Source organism: Arachis ipaensis, chromosome B01, assembly GCF_000816755.2.
Source record: "Arachis ipaensis cultivar K30076 chromosome B01, Araip1.1, whole genome shotgun sequence".
Lineage (NCBI taxonomy): Eukaryota > Viridiplantae > Streptophyta > Magnoliopsida > Fabales > Fabaceae > Arachis > Arachis ipaensis.
The window spans coordinates 63,743,936-63,750,201 of NC_029785.2; the positions used below are offsets into that span (position 1 = coordinate 63,743,936).

The 6,266-nt window shown below is 35.3% G+C and overlaps 1 long non-coding RNA gene across 2 annotated transcripts; it reads left to right on the plus strand.

Annotated features, from left to right (window-relative positions):
• LOC110271354 lies at positions 721 to 5,240 on the plus strand. 2 transcript variants are annotated; one of them, XR_002362012.1, is made up of 8 exons: positions 721 to 1,104; positions 1,685 to 1,963; positions 2,047 to 2,108; positions 2,833 to 2,928; positions 3,462 to 3,705; positions 3,788 to 4,015; positions 4,677 to 4,846; positions 5,089 to 5,240. It is a non-coding gene; the product is annotated as an uncharacterized LOC110271354 (long non-coding RNA). The 2 variants fall into 2 exon arrangements; XR_002362011.1 differs by having other exon boundaries at positions 2,047 to 3,705.

Consider the following 6,266-nt stretch of genomic DNA (forward strand, 5'->3'; position numbering starts at 1 on the left):
AAGCTCGCGACGACCCGAGTTGATGAAGCGGTGAAGGTTAGAAGAGGTGTTCTGTTCCATTGTGTTCCCTCAATCGTGGCCAAGCCACCACCACTCACGGTGGTAGTTTTTCCATGGGACCGCGAGCGTAGATACGGAACAGAGAAGAAGCGGGACGAGGTGTTGTCTCCGTGGGTGGCGATGGACTAAGCAGCAGCACAGGAGCCTACCCAGGCATAGCAGACGGCAGAGATGCAGAGTGGTCAAGAGATGAGTGGTGGCTATTTTGGAATGGTGCCCTCTCGTCTCAAGTGCAGCAACGAGAATGAGAAAGCAGAGAATGATAAGCTGTTCCTTCCTCAAGGGTTGGGCCTTTCCCCAATGTGCCAAGCCCAATTTACCTCAACAAGAGTCCAATTCACATAAACAAATAGATTTAGGCCTACCAAAAAATATTTTAAAAAGATTGAGGGCCTAGTTTTTTTTTAAACAATGGGATCTTGGAGGTAATTTTTTATTTTAGACAGTAGAATAGAAATACGAAAAAGAAATGTTACTTTAAGATTAATTATTACTTTTATTAATTGTAATTAGGGTTTATAATTTTTTTTCAACAACCTTGAGGGCAACGTTGTCGTTAAGGGGAATGTAATGTAATGAGTAAAATATAGGCCAAGGCCCAATTCATTAATAATTGATTTACTATAAATAGATATAGCAAAAATGTAATAGGACATCATGAATTGAGTAATGAATATAGTTGTTTTTTTGAAATTCCTTTCATGGAATTATCTCTCTCCCTCTTAATTCTCTCTAAATTCCCTCTGATTGATTAATTCTTCTCTATTCCTAAATCATATCCCTTACACTCTGGCCATCTTCCTGCTCTGGTCACCATGCCCTAACCCTCAACATTGTGCTGGCCACCGTCTTCTTTTTCATCCCCTCCACCGCGTCTCCGCCTCGCATCTGCTACATCCTCTCTACCGCGCCTCCGCCTCGCATCTGCTTTGCTCTATTTTCCCTGCTGGGCGTTCGTCTCTGCCATTCCCTGCCTCGCCGTTTTTTCTTTGCTCGATTCTCTGCTGAGAGGAATCGATAGATTGCCCCCAGGGTTTCTTTAAGGTTTGTACATGTTACTTTACTCTATTCAATTTCTCGCGAATTGGGATGGATTACTGTTTATGTCGAATTTGATGCTTCGGATTAGGTTTGGAGTATTTAACTAATTTTAGGGTCATATTAAATTGTTTATGTCCAACCGAGTGTAGGAAATAATTGTTCTGTTTGGCTTGTTTGATGTATATGTAAAATATATAGTTTATTTTTAGTGACTTTTCTCTTTTAGTTGTGATCTCAAGTAAAAGCATGAAGAGTTTTTTTATTATTTAATCCTCAACTCATTCGGATGGTAATAACATTGTTGGATTTGCCTAGTGATGATAACAATCAACCTTCAATAAAGAGGAAATTGTTCCATAAATGGGTGGCTGTTATTTCTGTGACTTTCTCAAAATTGATTTCCCTTGCTATGCTAACTTCCAATTCAAATTGGCTTACTTTCGGTTCGAAACATCTTCTATATTGAAAGAGCCTTCTGTCAAAAGTTTTGAAAGTATAAAAAACTGTTATTTCTCTCTAGTGTCTAGATAATCTGTTGTGCCAAACATGCTAATATTTTCTTCTTTTCCTGTAAAATATTCAGGCTGCAACTAAAGTTCTTCCTCGACAGTTGGTAAGGCTTAGGCAGCAGATTGCTAACCTTCAAGGTAGTTGAGCTCAGATGAGAGGCATAGCAACTCACACATAGGTAGATTGTTGATGTGTTGTTTTCTTTTTCGGATGGTTGTTTATGCAAGGAGGGATGTTTATCAGTTTAATGCTCTTTGGTGTGGTTGGGATTTTGATTCTGGCTATGCATGCCCATTCTTCTGTTGCTGCTAGTATGCAAGGAGCTAGTAAGGCAATGGCAGCTTTGAATAAGGTAGCACCTTCAATTTTATATTTTTAAGTGTTTCTTATCCTTATATAACATATATTTATTCCTTTTTCTTTTTTCTTTTCTAGATTGGCCCATGATATTGATATCAGCATTCTGCTTGGTTTTACTCAGAATAAAGGATAGTAAGGTTAAATTAAATATTTCTTAGTTTATAAAGAACAAGCATTTAGAATAGGGGACCTGCTACCTATATGGATCATTTTCATATTGTATGTGTACAATTTTATAGTAGTAACATGGCAATTAAATAAGGAAATATAGATTGGAGGGAACCCTATAGTCTATAGGCAACTCTTACCACTACTACTATATGTATTATGTTTTCTCATTTAATTAATTTCAACTTCTCTTTTTGTATTTATCACTTATTACAATGAAGAGACCTAGTAGATCTAGAAATTGTGCTATGTTTAACTGTATATAGCATGCTGATAACTCTGATTCCAATCTTCTACTATGGAGATCTAAGATCTGGTTGAACTTGACTGATTTTATTTAATGTGCATAGCTTGTGTGTTTATTTTTCATTTTTCTTGTTGTCTTGACTGTTCGTCAGCCTTATTGTCTGAACTAATTTTTCTTCTGATCTAGTTGCTGGACGGCCTTTTGTTTGATAGAGTATCATATTATGGTGTGCCTCATATTTTTCTTGGCCCCTATTTTTCTTTGAAAACTCATGTAATTTATGGTGTAGTTTGTGTAATACTGCACTCTATTGTTTCCATGCTCTCACCAATAATTGATTGATCATGCATGAACTTAAAATAGCTCAAACTAAGAAATGAAATATGCATGCTGGATATTAGAGCAGTGGTGCTCATCATCATCAATCTTTCCCTTCCCTTCTCCAGCGCCACCACTAGGCTGCCACCGTGTTGCTCCGGCCATTCACTCATCATCATCAATCTTTTCATTCCCTTCCCCTGTTCCAATTCCCTACTTCCCAGGTTTCCCTTTTATCTCATTTGATTTTATTTCTGTTTGGTTAATCTAGTTTAGCTCATTTTGTTTAACTTGTTTAGTTCAACTAATTTAGTTTAGTTGAATTAGGTGGTTAATTAGAGAATCTGGATTGGTTAGTGGATGTAGGTTTTGTTTTGTTTACTGCTGCTGTTCGGAATGAATTTGTCTTTCCTCTGAATGTTGCGTTGGATGAACTTGTTTATTATGCTGTTTTGGTGTTGAATTCTGGACTTGTGATTGCTGTTTATTGTATTTTTGTTCACTATCCAAAATAGATTCTGTGAAAGTGTTACTGTTTGATTAAATTTTCTTGGTTTATTGTTGCTGAGTGCTGCTCTGCTTGTTGCTTGGTCCATATTATATGAACTGCAATAATTTCAGTTTGTGGAACTGGTTAAGTCATATGAATTCTCTTTGCTGCTTGCTTGAACCTGGGAAATATGCTATTTACTGCTGCTGTTTAAACAATGTTTCTCTTTTTTCTTTTGGATTTATTTTCTTAATAATTTGATTTCAGGGTAGCATGACTTACCACTGATGTGAAGAAAAGAATCACAAGTTCACAACTGTATTTCTTTGTTGTTGTTACTTCTCAAAAGTTTTGCAGTGTCATATTCTGGATTTTTTCAAGGTACATCATGTTTAATGTTCTACTGATGTTTGTAATTTTGGCTTTCTAGGATTTTCTTGGCTTGGTGGAGAAATTTTACTATCTCTCTGGCAGATATGACATTGAGCTGACTGTTGGTGATGCTGTCATGGTATCTTGAAGTGTTTGCTCAGCTTAATTTCCCCTTTCTCAATTATATTGGCAATATGAGAAAAAAATGTGTATTATTTCAGGAGAACTCTTTCTTACGGCCACTTGGCCATCTTGAATTAGATCTTCCAGAAGCACCTACTAGCAAGGCACCCCGTCCTCCTCCACTAGCTGTTGATCCATACACGAGATATGGGCCCAAAGCAGAGATAACCCACTTATTCAGGACTCTTGAAAAATGACCACCAACACAACTCTCTCTTATTTTCTTGAGTTTGACCCTTCTGCCCTTAATTGGCTATTTGGTTGGAGTAAGTCTTATGTTTATCTTGAGTAGAGAGTGGTACACATGTATCTTTATCCCTTTCAATATTAATATGGTAATGATAATTGAAAAAAATATGGGAGGTGGAAAAGGAAAACACAGTAAAATTTGCTAGAAACTAGAAATGTTAGTTGTTTCTTCTGTTACTTTAATGCTAATATCTCAGTTACCAATAATTTAAATTATATAAAGGGCATTTCTTTTTAGGATAAAAACTTAAAAAAGAGATATATGGGATAAAAACTGAAGCCTGAAAGGCCTTCTTGTTTTGTTTATCAGTAGAAGGTTATCTTTTTACGCTCCTATAAAAAGAAAAGAACACAAAAATTCCTCTTATGGTCACGAAAAACTAAAAACTCTTTGTATTTGATTACTTTTAACCTTTGGAGCATACTCCCACAGTGAAAAGATATATCTTCCGATTGGGAAATTGAGATGGTTTATAACAAACTTGAAGGGAAGTCTCTTCTCTGCTTAGAATAAAAGGTTATTGCAACTGTTAAGAGCACTATTGGCCAAAGTCATATCATTGATGGATAATAAATGAAAAGATTCAGTGTGATATTGGCCTATTGGGCTTTTGCAGAGATTAATTTATCTACTTGTATAGTTAGTATTTATCACACTCATTGTGGTATCATTTACAGCTACTGCGCTTGGGGGTAAACTTGAGGAACTTTCCTTCTTCAGCAGCACCTGCTACACTTGAGGAACATTCTTCATGCAAGTGCTTTGTTGGGGAGGGGAATTTGGACCTTAAATGAAAAAAATTTGTACCAATTTCTTGTCAGTGCTTGAGGAGAATCATAAATTCCTGGTACAAATTTTAATTACTTAATTACTATACTAATTGTATATTGTAATAATCCAGAAGTTTGTGTTAAGCTGACCAAGTTTATTTTTATTCCTATTAGCATAATGCTGATGAATTTTTATAGTAGAATGTGAACCTGGTTTAATTTGGAATTGTTAATACATGCATAAATTAGATTATTTCTTATAATATTTTTATATATATCGTTTTTGTTGGTTCAATTTGTTCTTGATATTTTGCTGTAGGCTAGTATTGGAATGGATAACTTGAACGCTTAATGCACAAAGTGGAGCAGTTTTAGGTTGATTCTGATCTTTTACTAAGTATTTAGGTTGATGATCATCTCTATTAGTGTAATTTGATATATTATGAGCAATTCTAACTTGTATTGTTTCTGTATTTTTCTTCGGGTTTTAGTTTTGGAATTTGAACTCGAGATTTATTTTGTATTTGAGTATTAGGTTTTTAATGTATAAAACAATTATAGTAAATTATATATGTCACTAACTATTGTTTGATTTGTCTTGTAATAAAAATTGCATACTATATTTGTAGGTTTGGTAATAAAAAAGGATTGAAAATTTATATTGTGTAGGAATGAAGATCAAGTAAGGAAAAGATTTTTTCTTTTAATTTAACAAGGCTTTCGCCATGCTTTTAAAGCGTGGCTGTATATCTTGCTATGGCCATGCTTTTAAAGCGTAGCTGTATCTCTCCATATCGCCACGCTTTAAAAGCGTGGCCGTATCTCTTGCTATGACCACGCTTCAAAAGCGTGGCCGTAACTCTACCTATCGCCACGCTTCAAAAGCGTGGCCGTAACTCTACCTATCGCCACGCTTCAAAAGCGTGGCCGTATCTCTACCTATCGCCACGCTTTTAAAGCATGGCCATATCTCCCACATATGGCCACGCTTTTAAAGCGTGGCCATATCTCTCACATACGGCCACGCTTTAATGGGTAGCCATTTGTAAAAATCGTGGCAAAAGAAAAAGCGTGACGATAGGTCACCAAAAGCGTGGCGATAGAGCAACCGCCACCCTTTCAGACGCTACCCTTTCAAAAGCGTGGCGGTAGTTCAAAAAGCGTAGCGAAAAGCTATTACAATTAATTTGCTTTATTATTTGTTAGTTAAAATCAGTAATTAAATAATTATTATTTTTAGTAATTATTTTATATAAATTAATCCTAGCCACAAATTTTACATTTATTCCCTTTTCATAAACTATTAATCACCACATATTATTTTACTATATGGTGAATTAACATGAGATGTTCATAATTATATCATCAAGAATTATAATACTTGATTTAATTATTTTTTCTCTTTGTTTCTTTAAATGGCCAAACTTATCTCTCTCTTTTCTTTAAATCATATGTTGAGATATTATGTATGAGTCAATAAAAAAAATGAGATTAAAT